Consider the following 19308-nt stretch of genomic DNA (forward strand, 5'->3'; position numbering starts at 1 on the left):
TGGCACCGGTGCTGGGTTAGGCTGCCTCACTTGCATTTGCTGATATAACTCCTTAGCTGCAAACTGCATGTTTTCTAGGATTAGTCATCCATTCATATTCATTCCTTGGGCTTTCAAAGTGATATTTTAAATGTTTAGATCCACGCTGAAAAATAAAAATTAAAAAACCCAGTAATTAATGGGAAAAAATGTGTAGGATTCTTATTTGAGATGGTGAAAGAATGAAGATTATAAATTTTCTTTAAAGTCAGGTATTTAACATGAAGAAGCTTCTCAACTGGTAAATGCCAAATACAATCTCTTCATCCTCTAACCTGTGCTGCCTGCTGAATGCAAAGAACCATGTGATTGCCTCAGTAATGGGCAATCAAGCTGTAATCAGACACTAAAAACAAAACAGCTATGGACTTTATAAACAGTTAGCCATAAATATAAAAACCAGAACCCCATGGATCACCAAGGATGCAAGCAGAGTTGACATGCTGAGAGGTTTTTTCTTCTAATAAGAGAGTAAGGGGTGTGTAGTAAAGCAGGGCACATGATGGACAGGACTGTTTCACTCCAGCCATAGAGGATGGATGAAAACAGTCGTTAATTATCTCTACCCTCCCTGTCACCAGTGTGTTACCAGCTGGGAGCTGATGTTTCAGACGGCACCTGATGCCTTTTGGGCAGATACACTGATTAATCCATCAGCTCTGTGAACCTGACATCTAGTGGGCATGGGACAGCCCAAGGGACACCAAGATGCTGCTCAATGCAGTGTCAACATCTGGGGAAAAGGAGTGGACAAGTACGGAATGGTGAGATTATTTTATAAATTATTGCCTGTGTTCAGTAATTTGAAGTTCAGAAGAGGCATAAGCACCACTCATGAGTTTAAACTGTAAATCCTTTAGAAAGAAAGCCCACATCTTGAAAAACAAACAAAGACAGTACCAAATCTTCCTTCATTTCATTTATAGGTTAGGATAGTTCAGCTTGTCAGTAAGACATAATTTGTGGACTCTGCTCAGAGTATGCTCAGAACTGCCACAAAACTGCCAAAAGACACCAACTTTTGTTTTATTCTGCCCTTGCTGCTCTATAGCTTTAGTATGGACTAATGATAAACAACATTTAATGTAAAGTATTAAAAGCAAAGTTATTCCTGGGCTGAAACCTGGTCTTCATGATCAGGTTCTAAATCAACTATGAATTAAAAGTCTGTCAAAACCTGGGATAAAATGGTTCTTCTGGTTGCCACTATTGTTACAGATTGTATAATACACCATGACTGGTTTCAGAATCGAATTTCCTGCATTGCTAACAACTGTGTTTCCCATTTGAGAATGATGCCCATTAACGGGGATACTTTTATATAACATATCAAGCAAAGATCTGAGTGTTTTGTTGTTCACAGTTTAATAGGTTTACAGATTTTAGGTTCATTAGATCACTGTTGCTGATTTCCTCTGTGGTACACATCTTAGAGTCACTCTAAAGAATAGGTTCTTTGTAGTTGTGCGGTTGTGAATGCTGGCTGAATTTTATGTGCCTTACATTTACTCACACACACACACACAAGGAAATAAAAGATATAATTGGGTAGGGGTTCAAAAGAAGATGGCAGGGGAACATCAAAGTTTCTCTGTTGTGTACTGCTGCCAGTACTGTGGGAATGGTCCGTGTGGGACATGTTGCTGTTGCACTAACAGCTTTAAGAGACACATTTGCTACTCACCACTGGTTGCTCATACTTTTGCTGAAAATAGCTGAGGCCAAATCTCCTCAAAAATCCAAATGAAAAAATATGAGGAAAGCTGCATTTTGATATGGAAATAATGTTTTCTTTTATAACTACTGCCATCTCCTCTTCACATCAAAGGTTACATTTTGCAAAACGGATGCGTAACATCTACCTGCAAAACATGCATATGCAGATAAGTACAAATAGATTTAATTACCCAGCTGCAAATATTCTCTATTCACAAGCCAAAATGCTGATCAAAATGCAGGTGGCCAGATTTGGCTCAGAAACCGCATATGAAAACAGCAGTCCGGAGTATTGCTGCCTACCTGGATTCTGCACTTCTCCCTCTGCTGTGGCTCAACACGCTGCGATGTGCTGCAGAAGGCAGGGCATCCAGGACAGCAAAATTAAACCTGAGTTAAGGGAAAGAGCTTTTCAGTGTGTTTGCTCTCTATGAAGCTGAGTGTATAACCTCAGTTCTGATTGGTGAGGACCGGCCAGTGAGTATCCCCCAGTATCAATGGGAAATGGTATAAATTGAATTGTAGCTTTAATTTGTGTTTTGGAGCTTTTAACTCAGATGTCTTGCACGTGAATAGCTACTACTTCCATATGGGTATCAAAGACCATACGCAGGCATTTGTTCATGCAGATGGAGAGGCAAATTAAGCTTCTATCTTTGACAACTGCCCCCTTGGTATAACAAAATTCTTCCAGATCACAGATACACACAGCTTACAACTAAGATGCCTGAGTCTTGGGTCTGTAATAAACACATTCCCTATTCCTTGACGTTTTGAGCTCAAAATTCACAAATGCCAATTATCTTTTCACAGCATAAGAAAGTGAAGCAAAATAATTGTCATGCTCTGGAAATGATGATGAGCAGCCACACATTTCACCATTATGATTCTCACCTTCCTGCTTCTTCCTGCTTTAGTCAGAAGAAAGTAAATCATGATAAGTGAAGATTTATGATGCAAATTAATCAGACTGTTTTTTCTTTTTTTTTTTTTCATCATAAAAGGCTCATTTGCCCAAATGAAGAAAGTTTCATACAAATGCATGTGGGTTTTGTTCCTGTCTGCCTTAGCACAGATGTGTTTCCTCAGGCTCCTGGCAGCTCCTGGCTTCTGAACACCCCTTTGGCAGTTGGGAGCAGCTCCCCACAAGCAGAAGGCCTGGCCTGGGCTGGAAGCTTTGGATCAGGAGCATACCTGTAGCACAGGTGATCTGGAAGCCTGATATATTGAGAAATTTGTGTCTCTTCACATTTAACCTTGTCTGTCTTTTGTTTTATTGCACTCTCATTGTCTGCTTTTTTCCTTCTTTCAATTATCATTTAGCATAAGCTTAAAAATATCCTAAACACAAAGATTTTTCTTTCCCTCTAGGACTCCTTTCATTTCTCTCCAGCTCCTTTCCTTCTCTCTGCCTCCAGCTTCTCTTTTGCTTCGTTAGCTGCAAAATAGGAGCTTCAGAAATTGGTCTGCAGCTGAAATTCACTTCTTTCAAATATGTCTCCTTCTCTGATCTGGGGACTCTTGGATCCCCTACTTCCCTCTTGGTCCAAACCCTCTCTGGTTCCTCCAAACATTCTCTTGAGCATTTATTTCTTATGGTGAGAAAGAGAAGAAAGTCAAACAAAGGAACATGTTATTGAGCGGGTCATTCTGTTAGCAGAAACCGATAGTAAGAATAAAAATAAATCACAGAGCTCTGACACTCACTCATTTTAAAAGAACTGATGGGAGACAAGCATAAAAAACAAAAGCCCCAAAGCAGATTTGAACAAGAGGGCAAACAGCATAGATCTAAAAGCCTAATAAAGCCTCAGCCAAAACAATCTCAGAGAGGAGAGAGTTCCAGAAGAAGGGAGCATGAAGAGCGTATGCTTGACTCAGTCTGATTAGAGGAAATAAATAGGGATGCAGCCAGCCTGAGAAAGGAGAATGTTCTGAGTCAGCATATGCAGACCAACCCAGGGGCGAAGCTATGATGGAAGTACAAGACTTCCAGTGACCTTGTGTATGTCATGTGTTTAATTTTGGCATTCTTGTTTCAAAAAAGAAACTGCAAAAATAGACAGGATCCAGGGAAAGGCCAAAAAAAAAAAAAAAAAGAAAAGATAAAAATAGTTGAAGCTTCAATAAAAGAAGATGTTTGAGAATTCTTCATTTTTATAACAAAAAAAAAAACAAGAGGAATTTACCATATTGAATAAAGGGTGCTAGCCTAGAGGCCAATCAGATTATCCTATTCAATATTTCCTGTAATAAGAAAAAGGTGATACTGAATATAATGAAAAATAATACAATATACAATGTGTAATTAGTATGTAGCATATTCTACCTGAGTTTAGGTGAAATGCATATTGGCATTATCAGCAGTTATGTGTACACATTGATTTCTCTGCCTTAAAAAGTGAGCATTAATGCAAGTTTTCAGGCTTTTTTTTCTTGTTTGCCAACATGACCTGGATCACCATTAAGATATTAATGAGTTGCTGAGTAAAACAGTGGATTTGTCCAGAGGGAATGTTGTTAAAACACAACCCCTTTGAGTGCATATGAAATACATGACCAAAAAGAGAGTTTAAAATGGGCACCTTTCCAAGAGCTGAAGTGACATTCATTGAAGCTGGAAGAAAGATTCCCATCGACTTAATGGATATTGGATGGGGCCTTCAGGAGAAAACATAACGATCACACTTAACCATCAGGGAGGTATGAGGTGTGGGCAAGCACTCTGTTCAGGTGGGCTGCCAAGCTCAGTGTATCCCAGCACGCCCACCTCTTTGTGATCCTGCTGTGTTCAAGTCTATCAGAAGTGGTAGAGCCTCAGGACAAGCTGATGTTTCACTGTAAAAGGAAATACAAGATGGACGAGTGGTTCTGCAGGGGGCATTTTTTGTGTATGGGAACAATGGCTTGAGGTGATCCAATAATGGCTCTCTATAAAGCAAAACTGTTTGTTTGGGTTTTTTTAATCCTGTGAATGTTTTGAGCTTTCCAAACATACACTCAGAACCTCCCTAATTTCTGCCTTATATTTCTGCAAGACAGAACTGATTGATGTGAACATAAATTTACACTGATGTTAAATTGATATAAGCAGAAGGGCAGATAATTCCTAACAAATTGGATGGGAGTCGCAGAGAATGATGAGTCCAACACCAGTTCTGCTTCATGTCTCATTGTCTTCCATGGTTTACACGTGTCTCCAGACATTATAAATCATACAAATGAACAATTATAGAACATCCATATCTCTTTGTCTGTATGAAGTGTGGCACTGGGATTAGTTAACTGAATTTTTGAAGTGATTTAGTTAAAAACTATTTTTTGGTAGCACAACTTTTCATATGTGTATATGTGTATATGTGTATTTGATTTTTAAACAAAGAATCAGAAGTTATTCAATATAAAAATCACTTTAAAGGAAGTCTATGAAGAGTATAACACATGTATACAGCTGGATAAACAAACAGTGTAATAACTGTAGGAGACTCATTTGCAGCTAAAGCACCACCTAAAGATGTAATTCTCTATTCTTTTTAAGTCAGATTGAGCTAGCCCCTAAAGTTTCTATAAAGCACAATTCATAATTCAAGGTTTTGCTGAGATGTTAAATTATACTTTCAAAATATTTAAGATTCATTTCTCACTAAGTGCCAAACTATATTTCAGGAAAAAAAAAAAAGATGTAAATTCATAGTGAGAATTTAAGTAATGTATTCCGTGAGAGAACAGCAAAGTGCTGCATTTCTTTTATAGTGACACATTAACCTCCTCATATCAGAACGCTGAAAGGAAAAAAAGTTCCTTCTATTCAAGAAGACTGAAAAATTGTACTTTTCTCCATTGCTGTTTGTTTGCATTTTTAAGATTCCTTTAAAATAAAAAAGCTTAACGTGTCCCTGGAATGGAGACTAGATAATTTCCATCCCAGGCTTCTAAAGGGAAAGGCAGAACAGACTGCAGGTCCTGCAATGTGCTGCTTGAAGTGGGATGACACAGGTGTGATTGGGAAACAGCAAAAACAGCATTACTTTGGCAAGAGTGGACATCTTGATTTAATCCATTTTATTTAACCCAACCATTGGTTGTAGAGTTGAGTTTGGCAAGGAGATTTGGGATGCCACCAGCTAGAGGGCATCAGTGTGTTTAAAAAACATGTGGTTGCCATAGTGCACCAAAAAGATTCATCACTGCTGGTAAACCCTCTGTTCAAGGTGAAAAAAAACATTCTGATGAGCGGAGAACAAAAACTGCAGCTAAGATTTCCTAAAAATAGCTCACGCCAAAATATCCTGATGTTTTATTTGACCAAATCCCAAAAGCAATAGATTAAGCAAGCAGAGGAACTGCAGTTGATCTTATTTATCTCAGCATCTATAAAGCAGGCAGGATAAATTGTTCTGGATGCTGGAGAAAGTGGGGATCTTTGAAGTCCCACTCATGTGCCTGACAAAAGGCAGTTAGTTGTGAGAGGAAGGTGGGAGACTGAAAATCACACATGCTAAATGTTGCCATTAATGATGCAGATTGGAGGAGGAGAAGGGTGTGGATTATATCCCCTACTGACACACATTGGGAAGCATTGTGGAGCACTGAAGGAAAGATCAGGATGTTCACTTCTCCTTGCCACTCCTGGCCTTGTTTCCCTTCCCCACCTCTGGCCCCAGGAATCCCACAGCATTTGCTGTACTGTTAAAGGGAAAACAGCCCCTGAGGTGAATGCACCCCATCTTGTAGAGGGAAAGATACATTTTCACCTCTTTAGAACTGAGCAGAAAATCGGATGCAGGTTCCCAGCTTCCCAGAAATGTGATTTAGCTGTGAAGGGTGGCTGTGGTTAGTGCCTCCACTTCCCACTCTGTCTGGATCCCGACCCTGCCATCAGCAGCAGGCAGAAGTCTTTTACTCAAAGTGACAAATTAATTCTGGAAAGGGGTTATGGGCTCTGAATCCCATTTTTGCAGCGTCTCCTATCTCACGGATGTGGGTCAATGCTAAACCTAGGATATATGGAGGATTTCCGCTATACCCATCTCTTTAGTATTTCCTAAGGCAGGCTTAAGTGTTCCCTGCTTTACTCACTGCCTGCTTTGAATCTCATTCTGACGCACTTAATCCTCTCCATTCTCCCCAGAGGGAATTCAGGCATCTCACTCAGTTCTGCGCACTCCTGGAAGAAGGCCCGCCACCGCTCCGCTTGGAAATGCCAATTTCTATTTATGAGGCTGTTTTGGGTCCTACCAGCAGTAATCATCCGAGAGGGCATGTACCAACCACTTACATGATAGAGCTCAACGGTTGCCTTGGAACCTCACATTCAGCTCTTGATGCAGAAGGCTGGGACAAGTACTTTTCTCTGTCAGAAGCTTCTCATCAAGCCGTTTAACCCAAGAGAGGTTCCTCAGAGGCAGGGGAGGAATAGGAGAGATTATCTACTCTACAAACAGGTTTTGCAGTCCTGGAAAGATATGGGGTTTTGTTTATTTGTTTGTTTGCTTTTTTTCTCCAGAGGGGAATTTTAAGCCTAACTCCCGTGTAAACAAGGGATCTCTGGAAAATAAAGCTAAGGCATGGACAGCAATTCTTTCTGAGGCAGAACTGTCCCTAAACCAGAAAAGAAGGTTGTTTCCCTTCAGATTACTTGGATCCTGGCATGGTTTCGGAATTGAAGCAGACAGGACAGCAGTTACAGCAATACTTTAACTAGTCCTTCCCCACAGGAAGGCAAACATATATTTTTCAGTGAGCATAAAAGTTAGAGTGGAATCCCATCACCAGCCTTGGAGAGGCATCCCACAGGAGCCCACAGCATCACAATATCCTACTGAAATGTTGCTCAACATGTATGGCTTAGTCTATAGCGACTAAAGCCCAAGTTTTCTGCATCTGAGGCCGAGTAGTAGGGCTACCACGTGCCCGTGCTTATCCCGCCATCTTCCCCACAGTAGGTCTCGGGACAAAGTGGGCAACTCCAGATGACAATCAAATGAAGGAGGTAGGAAATATTGCAAAAATATGAATACCCACATAATAGAAATAATAATAAACAATTCTACTTTTAGCTAAAGTCAACATAAAGTGGTCTTACACAATAAACAGTTATTTCACTTTCTCTACTTCACCTGTTCCCACACTTTCCCCTGTATCATCTCATAGGAGCCTGCCATCCTCTCCTACCCTTGCAATAATGACTAAACCAAACAGCACGAGGCTCAGGAATGTGTCACATTTTCAGAAGATACTCTCAAAAACTCATCAGCTGCTGAAATGTTTTAGCTTTCTATTGTAATAAATATTAAAACCAGACTAAACAAGACCTGTGTAGCACCCTGGATGGGGCCATACAAAGTCAAATCTAAGTGGCCAGGGGTTCTTGAGTTCTCAGCTTTTTATCTCCTCATAAGGAAACATTTCACATCGATTTGCTGTTCTTTTTCAAAGCTTTTTTTCCTATTATTATTTTCTCTTCTGGTATCTTTCATCTGTCATGAAAGCTTAGCTGCTCATATATTGCTAGAACTGCTGTTCAACAAGTACTTGCATTCATATGGTGCTGATGCCCTACACCATGAGAAGGGGAGCATCACTCTTCCCATCAGTGCCTTTGGACCACATCTGCACACAGCTGCTTTTCTGGCAGCGCACATGATTCTATCCACTATCTAATGGCCTCGAAGAATCCTCCAATTTTCATGGCTCCTGAATGCTTTTAAAGTTACTTTCCCAGCTTTCACTGCATTTCTGCGTGCATTAGATGAGTGGGCAAAGTGTAAGCACCAAGAACAGAACAGGACTGAGACTGAACGGAGAAAATAGTGGGAGCTATCAATCCAGGTGATCTCCCAACACATTTCGCCATGCAGCTATTTAACACCACCAGGAATATGAAGTCTGACTTGAATGGCCAACGAAATTCAGCACTGAAGTTTTGAAAGAGTTTATTTAAATGTATTTTCCTCTGCATTTTCCTTATAAGATATGAAAAGCCTCTCTTCTGCTTCAGTAGTTATAACACATATATTCTCTTGGACCTACAAACTCATTCTCTCTTGTTTGGATGCCAAACACATTCAAATTTATCTCCAGCTTTCATCTACTTCAAAAAGGTGTGATTTTTTTTTGTTTGCTACTGTTATGTCTGCTGTACATACCAACACTGTAAAGGCTTATCAAGTGTTAACAGTGTTTATCTCTAAATTTTGCAATTGTTTTCAGATACATTGTAATGTATTTTTCTCATGTTCAGCTATATTTCATTAAGAGAATGTTATAGCTTTTATAATCTTTGAGTGTTAGTTTTAAGATAGATGTACATGAGTATCTGTCACATTTAATTATCTCCTCCATCAAATTCACTAAGTGGCCTATTAAGAGCAAAATGACTGGTTCATATACTCATTAGAAAAGGGAGATTTCATGGTACAACAAAAAGGAAAGAATTTTTTTAATTTCTGATTCTACAAGAGAGAGAGAAAAAATAACAATGCTTAAAGAGGAATGTTTAATCACTTGTGTGAGCTGAAACAGCCCAGTATATTTTTTTTATGCTATTGGTATAAATCCTTTGATCAGTGGTTCAAATTCAGCTTTGTAGGTGGAGAATGTAATCCATTATAATTAGGTAGTTGTAGGCCTATATAAATGAGTTGTTTTCAGTTTAGTCTTCGAGGGCACAAAAATCCACTCAGGCTCACTCCTCACCAACAAACCAGACATAATTTTACACAAAGATTACTTTTTGGAAACGACTGAACTCTGTGACATTACCAAAGTAATTTTTCCTTCTCAATACAGTCAAGGGCAGTGTTATATTCCCTATCTGGACTTGACCTTGAGCAGCTGAGAAAACTAGCTGGCTTTCCCTCCACTAAGAAGTTATTCCTTGACAGATACCTTTGCACCAGAAACATGTCTCTTCCTTATCACAGAGGCACAGTCTCAATGGTTATCTTGCCCTTGATGCTGACATCTGAATGGGATTTGGGGGGACCATGGAGATGGTTTGGGAAGAGGTGCTTGGTGAGATGAGTAGCTCAGGGAAGCCAACCATTTTAACTGTACTTATTGCAATGACCCTCCTCCCTTCTACCTTTTCCTTTACCTTAAGTTCTCTAAAAGTATAACTGTAAAACTTCTATTATGGTCTGCCTGGCACCAAAAATGTTGGAAATGATTTTGTAGACCCATATCCTTCTTTTTATATTTCAGTTGTCCCCTCCTCCTCTTGATCTCTACAGCCCGGTATCTCCATTTGGCCTTCCATTCAACCCCTTGGCATTGTAGCAGAGGCATTTCTTCAGACAAATACTCTCACTTTATGGTATAGGTATCTAGGTAAAATGGATCAAGAAGTCTGTTCTGCCGCTGAAACCAGTGAATAGTACTTTTCATTATCATCAACAGTAAAGTGTGTTTCAAGTACCAGATTTGCTGCTGTGCTTCTGAGTATTGGATTTATAACCTTAGAAAATCAGGATCTGAGGATGTACATATATTAGCTACAAAGAGCATAGCTATATGTAGTAATAGGGAGATTTTCCTACAGATAGCTCGTAGTGTGAGACTAATAAAGGTTTCATATAACAAAGCTACCTAAGGCTTTAGAGCAGATTTCAATACAAGTCCTAATTTATATTTCACATTTAAATAAATGGCCAGATTTTCTGAAGTGCTAGCAAAAAAAGTTTGGCTCTTTTGGGTTCATGAGCTGTGTTCAGAGGTGAGAATATGAAAGAGAAGCACGTTGCCAAAGAGACAGAAACCGCAACAAGTGAACATTTCTTCCTCTTCCCCTCCATCACTCGCTCCCAAGTACTCTCCTGAGCTGCCTGGTCTATAGCAGATGCTAAAGGAGGGTGAGACAGATTCCAGTCAAGTTTAATCCAAATTTCTTCCCTTTACAGACCGCTGTCATTCACCAGGGAAATGCTGTCTGTATAAGGGAAGGAGAGTTCCTAGCCCTTTCCCATCTTCCCTCACTGTTCCCATTTGTATCAAAAACCCAACCTTGTGGTTGCACAAAATAATAGGTACCAAGGTTTTAAGAAATACTTTCCATGGCCTACCCTATTGTTTTTGTGAAAAACAACTGCAGGCTGTCAGATGTCTTTTTTTTTTTTTTCCTAAATGCAATTCTAACTGTTTAAAAGGAATTAAACATAATGGTTTATACAGAAAATATACCTAATGCTCACTCTGATAAAACAATACCTACATGTTTGCAGGTGTTCCACAATCTGCTTGGAAAGTCTGTGAGAAAAAAAGCATCCTGTGCTATATTTAGCTAATAAGAGAGCGGGAGAAACTGCTACATTCTTTCATTTCTTCATTGTTTGATCATTTGATTGTTTTGCAAGCCTTACACCATATGTTGCTAATTGACATACAAAGGATGTGTGCTCTGTTGTCCTCATTAATTTGTAGAAACTAAATATTTTGTCTTCCACTTAAACTTGCTAAGATCCACTCTGGAAAAGTCTATAATTAGGCTCAAACTGTTTGTGAAGTGCAGTGAGGGTGTCCTGGTTCTGACAGCTGAGGAGGAGGAGGAAGAGAAGAATGAAACAGCATGAATGAAATCTGTGGGCAAAAGAGACATCAGCTTAAGAAATTAATTTTTGCAGAGTCCATTTCCCAATAGTGTTGGAAAGGAGAAAACCAGGCTTGTTTTTTTTTGTATGCATTAATTGTGGAGACGGTCCTACTCGTGCTGAGCACAGCTTTTGTGCCATAGAGCACTGCTACCCATCCCATGGTATAGATCCATCCCCGAGTCCCTGTGGAAGATTAATTAGAGGGAAGTGGAACAGACTCAGTCACTTCCTCACTTTGGCTGTTTTTGTGTATATCTCACTGCACCTGGGAGGCGGGCACAGAGCCTTGGGAAGTCATAGAATCATTAAGGTTGGAAAGATTAATAAGATCATCCAGTCCCATCACCAACCTATGCCTGTGCCTGCTCTAGACCGTATCAGTCGGTGCCACATCCTCCCTTTTCCTGAACATCTCCAGGGATGGTGACTCCACCACTTCCCTGGGCAGTCTGTTCCAATGCCTCACCACTCTTTCTGAGAAGAATTTTTTCCTAATATCCAGCCTGAAAATCTCTCTTTTTTTTTTTCCCCCCTCTTAAGTCATAATGTTTCAATGGTTGGCTAAAGGACCACAGTTTCTGGACTGCTAAGCTGTTCCCCAAACTCCACTTTTGCCCTCAGCACTGTGACTTTATGCCACACATCTCTGGAAAGCCTGAATTTACCCTCCTTAAGAAATTCAGTATCACTATTTTGTTACAAGGCCTCATTAACATAAGTAGAACCCTCTCATGAAAGGTACCATAGAGCAACAGAATTTTATCTTTTCCCCTTCCTTAAGGTGATTACTTTTCCATTCCTGCCATTCAGTGGAATGAATTTTGTATTTATTTAGGGCCTGAAAATTCAGATTTACTATGCAGAGAAGTCTGCACAGTTGACAGCCTGCTTTTCTTCTAGGTGAGCTGAAAGGGATGTACAGAGGCACTCCACTGTCTTCTCCAGTACAAATTCTGGATAGTGGCCAGTGTCCTTATACATTATCATAATCTTTTTACGTCTTAAGAGCAGGAAGTTATCCGTGCTTTAAAAAAGGGGAAAAATTGACCACCTATCATGCTGACTATATATCTAGAAAAAGAATCAAACACAGCAGAGCAGAAACTGAAGTTGATCAATTCTGTATGCCACAGCACTCGCAGATATATCCTCCCAAAGATGAATTTTCTGTCACAAGTCCAAACCTCCAGAGCATAAGAAATAGCAGTAGTAGATACAGTGACTATAAGAAGCAGAAATCTCTGATAGTTCTCTAAATACCTAATCAAAAATCATTATTTTCTGTCTCTAGGCTTGCCTTCCAGGTAGAAATGGAATATTGCCTCTAAACTTTGTTAAGGAACAGATGGGCCTCTGCTCCAGATCAGCTTTCCTTCCAGCTGCAGCAATGCTCTTCATCGTAGAAACACTGAATATTTGCCTGAAATTCATGAATTACTAAACAGCACTGTGCTAGTTTGTCAGTAATTCTCTGAGAAATAAAACAAAAAACAAATGAGAAGCCCCACAGCCAAATTTTTGGACTGAAGCGTCTCTAAAGCAGAACCAGAGCAGCTGAAGGTTGTGAAACCTAAAACCTAAAGAGCAACTACTGCTGTAGTTGGCACTTCTCAGAGCTCCACCTGTGGCTCTGTGGCAAGACTGGCATGCCTGTGGGGCTTGCCCTGGTCCCAGAGAAGGCTGATTTGGCCTTGCATTACCTACAGCTGGTTATTGTTGGCGTGCTGAAACAGGAGAAAAAGTACCTACATATCCTAGGCCATGGTGGCTTTGCTGGAACAACATGACTTAGAACAGTGTTAAGGCTACCACAAGCTGTGCTGCATCAGCATTAATCAATACCAAAATCAGGTTCTCCGACATCTCTTGGATGTCGGGTATCCAAAAAATCTCATGGCTTCAAAAATGACTAAGGTCTCTGCAGTGAAATATGCCAAATGGTGCCCTTTGAGGTAGAAGGGTTTATACCTGCTTCAGAGAAGACAGTGCAGAAGCACGTGTACCTCCTGGCTGAATGCATCTGAAGTTTAATGGAGAAACTCCAGCTGGAATAAGTAGGTGTCACTTAGCAAGAAACACCTTTTCTCTGTATTATGAGCTTTCCATTAGCCCATTCTAAATCATAAACTGCTGAATCAGGTTTTTAGCAATTCACGTAATGAATGCATCACCTCTGTTATTAGATACAACAGGTCCGTTCTCAGAAACTATTCTCATTTAATGAAGAAAACAGAATTTGATCCATTGTAACAAAGTGTGGCAATATTGTAATACCAATTTTTATTTCATGACAACTTCTCCCTGTTTTTTTCCACTCTCTGCATAGCCAACAATTTACTTTCTTTGAAGCAGCATGCAGTAGAACATTAGAAAAATTATTGTCCTCTGGACGACAAAGATTCTCACTGCTTAGCACTATCAGGGCACCCCCTGACGTTTGTTCAGAAGGAATCTCTGATAGATATGTCAATGTCTGTTCAGTTTTTTGACCTCTCAAGTGGTTTATTTAAAAATGAGGCATTTAAAAAATGTATTTGTATAGCTTTCCACTCCCCTTTATAAATATCAGTGAAATCAAAAGATTACATTACCCCACCTGCTTTGAAATTTCATTTTGAACTGAATGGGACAATTGATTTAAAATTTAGGTTGAGAGCAAAGTCTTGAAAGTACTCAAAAGCCTGGCAGTATTTCAGCCTACGTCATGATGTTTTAAGGGCCTCATTCATCCCATGGACATTTTGTGCTGGACAATCCATTAAAATTTTTTGCTGTTCTGTTCTTCTCATAAAGACATCAGGACTCCCTCCTTCTGCCTATCTTAAAAGAAAGCAAAAAATCCAATTCCTCCAGTTAAGTCATTCTTTGGCACTGGGAACACAAGAAGTAATTTCTCACTGCCAGCTGGGAAACCATAAAGTCTGACTAGGTCAAGCCCTTAATCCTTCTTCAGCATCACTGATCACATTATCATCATTATAGCAGTACTATATATAGGGAGAGAACAGGAAAGATGGTGCTAACACAGTCTTTCTCTCCTGACAAAGCGGCCTTAGGCAACTGTGCTTTGAGCTCTTGGAACTGAAAGCAAGAATACACCTTTTTGTGCCTATAGAAAAAAAATATAAGGTAAGAAGAGGTTGGGAGAGAAAAAAATCAGTTTTGAAGTCCTAAGTCCAAATATTGTTTACTGAGGTATTGTGTCACCTAAATAAATGAGCTATACAACCTGCAGTGTAGACAAATAAAGCTGAAAAGTTGGAAAAAAAAAAGAACATTTTGACTGGTAGGGTCCATTTCAGATCGAGCAATTCCTGTTGTTCCTTCTCCAGAAACACAGATTCCAGCAGCTGAGACTGACAGTCAGTGTTTTACACTCCACAGATTTTAAATATCAAAATGACAGTTTCTCACATGTTGTTGTCCATCAGGAGGAGCCATGATTGCTGTTTGGAGAAGATGTGATTGCCAACCTGTGGCTGGTATGATTGCTCTTTGCAATTTGCTGTTCCCAAATGTGATGCTGGGGGTGGGGTGGGAGGGAGGCAAGCGGCTGAGCTGCGGTGCACTTCCCATATAAATGTGCTGTCCTGGTTTCTCACTATAGTGCTTATGGAATTATGGTCTATATGTTTCAATTTATTGGTCTCTTTTAAATATTTTTTCATACACATCCTATACACATTGGCTACTTCCACAGGAATTAAAGTCCTGTAAGTTTTCCACGGTTAAACAGGGACAATATAGAGACTTCTAATATTCTCACTGAGATAAGGGTTACTGCATCTGACCAGTGCCCAGGAACAATTTTCTTGGATGCTTAGCTCTTGGAAGGAGAAAAACAGGAGGAAATCCTTTTTTACCAGATGGGAAAAGTGGCATTATTAAAAAAGAATTCACAGCAGCTCTGATTTAAGACAGCTGCACGCAGCATCATTGGTTCCACTGTACACAGAGCTATTCATTTCCAGACATTGTCTTGTATACTGAGTATATATGCAAACTTTGTTCCATCCTCAGCACAACTATATATCTACAGTGAAAAGCACTGCTGTAATTGCTGGAAGAACACAGAAGTTATTGGCTCTTTAGTCTGCCTAGTCCAGAGGAAAATGATCCTAGGGAAAGTTCTTCTAAACCTTATTAGTGGCAGTTGACTTATAACCTGTATCACAGTAATTTTTACTTCATGTGAATAAAATCAATTGTGGTGCTCTGTAGTGTAGCTATCCACATTCACATTATTTGCATATCTAATCTGGTTTTGGATTGATCTTTCATTTTGGTGAGTGCTGTAGTGGATCATGCTGTTTTCTTTTAATTTTTTATCAGCTGTTAGTTTGTTGCCTTTCGGATCAATTGATTGTGACTTCATTAAGTGAGAGGATAAATAGTAGTACAGATGTATTTTTCCTATCCCACAGAACATATCTCACTGCCTCCCTTCCATGGGGTTTCTCTTGCTTCTAGATTAAATGGTCTATTCGTTTTTTCAGTGTCCCTTTCTGGGAAGACTGGACTGCTAATCACTTTTACTGCCTCTATCTGCACATAGAGCCTTTGCCGAGATAGGGTGGTCAAGTTCATAAAATTTTGCAGAGGAAAGGAAGAAAAGATGTTGAACTGACGTTACTGAAGAATCTCATAGGCCAGTGGTTCCAATTCAAGCTACAATATCACAGCTGAAACAATGTCAGGACCCATTTCACAACCTATTAGAAAAGAAAAACCACCCAACAACAGAAGCCCATAACCCTTTGGATGTCGCCCTGAGAGCCATTCACATAGGCAAGTTCTGCAGGATATTGTGTGTTTTCATCTTACCAAGCAGAGAGCATACAGCATTTTGCAGGGAATGTTGGACTTCTGGTAAATTTGAGCCACTCTCTGCTGCAGTAAAAACAATCTAAATATCCTAAGTATTGGATGAATGCCATATAATAGAATGGAAAAAACAAAAGGAGGTATAAAAATTACTGCATCCAAAAAGCAGATTTGAGCCCATGCCAGGACAAAGAAAGTCAATACACACATACAAAAAGGAAACAATATTTTATAACATTTTAGAGTATCATTTATCAGATGTTTTGTTTTACCATTGAAGAACAATAGATACACGAATAGCAAAGACCTTTCTCTTTCAAGAGAGTGAAAGAGATTCTTAATTGCATTGAATTTATGACATCTCTCCTCCATTTGGTGGCGGATCACTCATCCAGGAAGCAGGCTCTAGTGCCACCAGTTGCTTTGCTGTGCACATTCACATATTGATTAATGTCTATCATGATTTATTTACAGAGGGCGTAGGCAACGTCCTGTAACACACACTTGCACTAAGTAACTGTTGATTCATTTTGGACATACGATCAAAACCATTCTGAGGCTTCAAAGCACTTTCGCGTACATTTTTACGCTTTTTATTCCCCTCATTTTGTCCTTGGGGGGAAAAAAAAGCAGCAAAGGCATGCAAATGTAATCACACAAGCCTCAGATGATGAATATTAAAACTTTGAAAGGTTGCAGCTTTTTTCTGCTTTATGTTGATGTATGTTTGTTGCCATGGGTATGTGTGGGCAATGTGTAGGTGGTTGTATTAATGCTTTGCAGCTCATCAAAAAGTTTATCTGTTTGAAGCCAACAATGATTATTGTTCTTGTCCATGTGATATTTACCCTTATATCTTATGTTGTACGCTAATTAAACTGATGTAAAAGTGAATAGGTCGACGCCATAAAAGCTAATGGCCCACTGCTTTAGAACTCCAGGCATTTGTGGGGTCATATTTATGGTATTAATTTTGAATGTCGAGCTGTTTGAACTCTGCTGAGTGCACTGTTCAGGGATATGTCAAAGCAGCATCTTAACTGTGAATTTAGCACTAGAATACTTCCCCTCTAATCTACAGAGAATATCTACCACACAAAGCAGGGTAAGTTAGGATAGAGTTAATTCCTGAGATTCTCCCTACGACTCCGATGTTCTGAACTGAAATCAGTATCTGTACGTTAATGCTGTAATTACTTTTCATTAGACTTAAAGCTCAACCTTTTCACGGTGCGTTAAAGAATACTCCTATATTGTTTTACTGATCATCATGGCAAATTGCTTGAGAAACTAAGGCTTGAAGGCCAAGACCAGAAACCGGCTCTAGAAGGATTGAGGTGTTTGGGTTAAAGATCGCAGGTCCCCAGTCTCTTTCCTCTCTCCTCAGGTGCACAAAGACTGAGGTGTGTGAGGAGAGGGCTCACGTCTGCATCTCTTCTCAGCATTACCACATGAGAATGGTTTAGAGTCACTCTAACTTCTTGTGTGCTGAGGCTTGTGGCATGGAGTGCTCATGCACTCATAGCTGGAGTGCAGCTCAGGACCTTCCAACCCCACCTCTAATTTGACAGGGAATATTGCTGCATTAGCACAGAGCTGCACACAGCTCCTATTACTGGCAGCCTTTAACCAGACTCTGGATTCCTGAGGGTCCCAAAAGCCAGTCTATGTGTTAGTGCCACAGTGCCTACATCCTTTTGCCCCTCCTGCACTCAGTTAACTGCTATTAGACCCTCACTGTCTGTTGACACTGATTGTCTCACCGGCTATTAGCCTGTCTCTAACCTTTGTGTTTATTGGAAAAATTATTGAGACAAAGGTAGCAAAGCAATTTGGGCATCATCTGAGAGCTTCTGATTTCCATCATCTCCTATGGGCAAAATGACAGTAGCTACTCCAGTGTAACCCAAACAGCAAGCAGAGGTTAGGATCCACACTGATCCAATTATGGCTATCTGCACTGCCCTCAAAGGCTTGAGGTAACTTGCAGATCAGAAAGAAAGATGAGCTTGTAAGTAGCTCAGTCCAAAGGCTTCTGTAGTCAAGAGAAATCTTTTCATCAACTTCAGTGAGTTTTGGATCAGGGCCACTAAGAGAGCTTTGACAAGTGGGCACAGAGGAACATTAGAGATTTTTTCCCCACCAGGTATTAAAAAGAGATGGAAGCAAGAAACTAAACACAGAATCACCTCACCAGTGTAGCACATGCTGCATTTCTGACTAAAGAAAACAGGTTATTTCTGTGTTCAAGCTGCTGGCCTTGCCAGCTGAATCCTGCAGCTTTCCCTTGCACTATGTAGTATTCATGTAGTATGTAAGGTGATTTCTCAGAAAGAAAATACTGTAATTGCAATTAATCAATCGTGCTGTGTTGTAATTAAATGACTATATCAAAGAGAAAGAAATTAAAACTGGAATCCTTAAAACAACCATTCAGTGATATAATTACAGCGTACCATACAGAAGCAAATTAGCTTCTGCCTATGTGAGTTCTGACAAACTAATAAACACCTTGCTGTGTAAATGGAGACCAGGTATATTTTCAGACTCTTAATCGCTGCAGCTTACAAGGAAGCAAATGGCAAATCATTTTTTTTTTCTGCTTTGTGAGTGAAACACATTCAATGTTAGTCTTACCTCTTCGTGTACCCGCAGCTGGCTTTTCTTGTATGTCTTCCTGAGATGCTCTGTTCTTTCTTTTTGTCACAGGATGTTTCCCACCAGAAGAAAATGTCTAGTTCATTTATTCACTGCTTTGTAGCAAGCAGGATTCATCAGTGTACAAAATTGCACTCGGCAACAAGGAAGGGTTCCAAATCCCTTGGCCTCTATAGTCCCTTTATCAGTCCTGTTTGGAAAAGAAGCACATTTAAATTTCAGTGATTGCATCAGAAATCTTAATGATTAATAACATGCACAAAGCAAAGAATGTTCAACAGGTAACCTTACATTTTTTTTCTTTAATATAATATCAAAGAACTTAATATATGTGAATCATCTTACTACAGGAAAAAAATACCAATGAAATGTTGAGAAGCAATTATGTTAGGAACAGAATACAAAAAGAGAAAATCAAAGTTCATTGAATCATTTTAATTTACTGTCGCAAGGGATGTAAAGCTAACAAATGAGAAGATAC

The 19308-nt window shown here is 39.7% G+C and overlaps 1 long non-coding RNA gene across 1 annotated transcript; it reads right to left on the reverse strand.

The window, feature by feature from the left end:
* Positions 1-1469: 1469 nt before the first annotated feature.
* LOC109369832 lies at positions 1470-19013 on the reverse strand. The gene is made up of 3 exons (XR_004161156.1): positions 18807-19013; positions 2059-2145; positions 1470-1901 (listed from the first exon to the last, which is right to left on the reverse strand). It is a non-coding gene; the product is annotated as an uncharacterized LOC109369832 (long non-coding RNA).
* Positions 19014-19308: the final 295 nt, after the last annotated feature.

The sequence above is a fragment of the Meleagris gallopavo genome, chromosome 13 (assembly GCF_000146605.3).
Source record: "Meleagris gallopavo isolate NT-WF06-2002-E0010 breed Aviagen turkey brand Nicholas breeding stock chromosome 13, Turkey_5.1, whole genome shotgun sequence".
Lineage (NCBI taxonomy): Eukaryota > Metazoa > Chordata > Aves > Galliformes > Phasianidae > Meleagris > Meleagris gallopavo.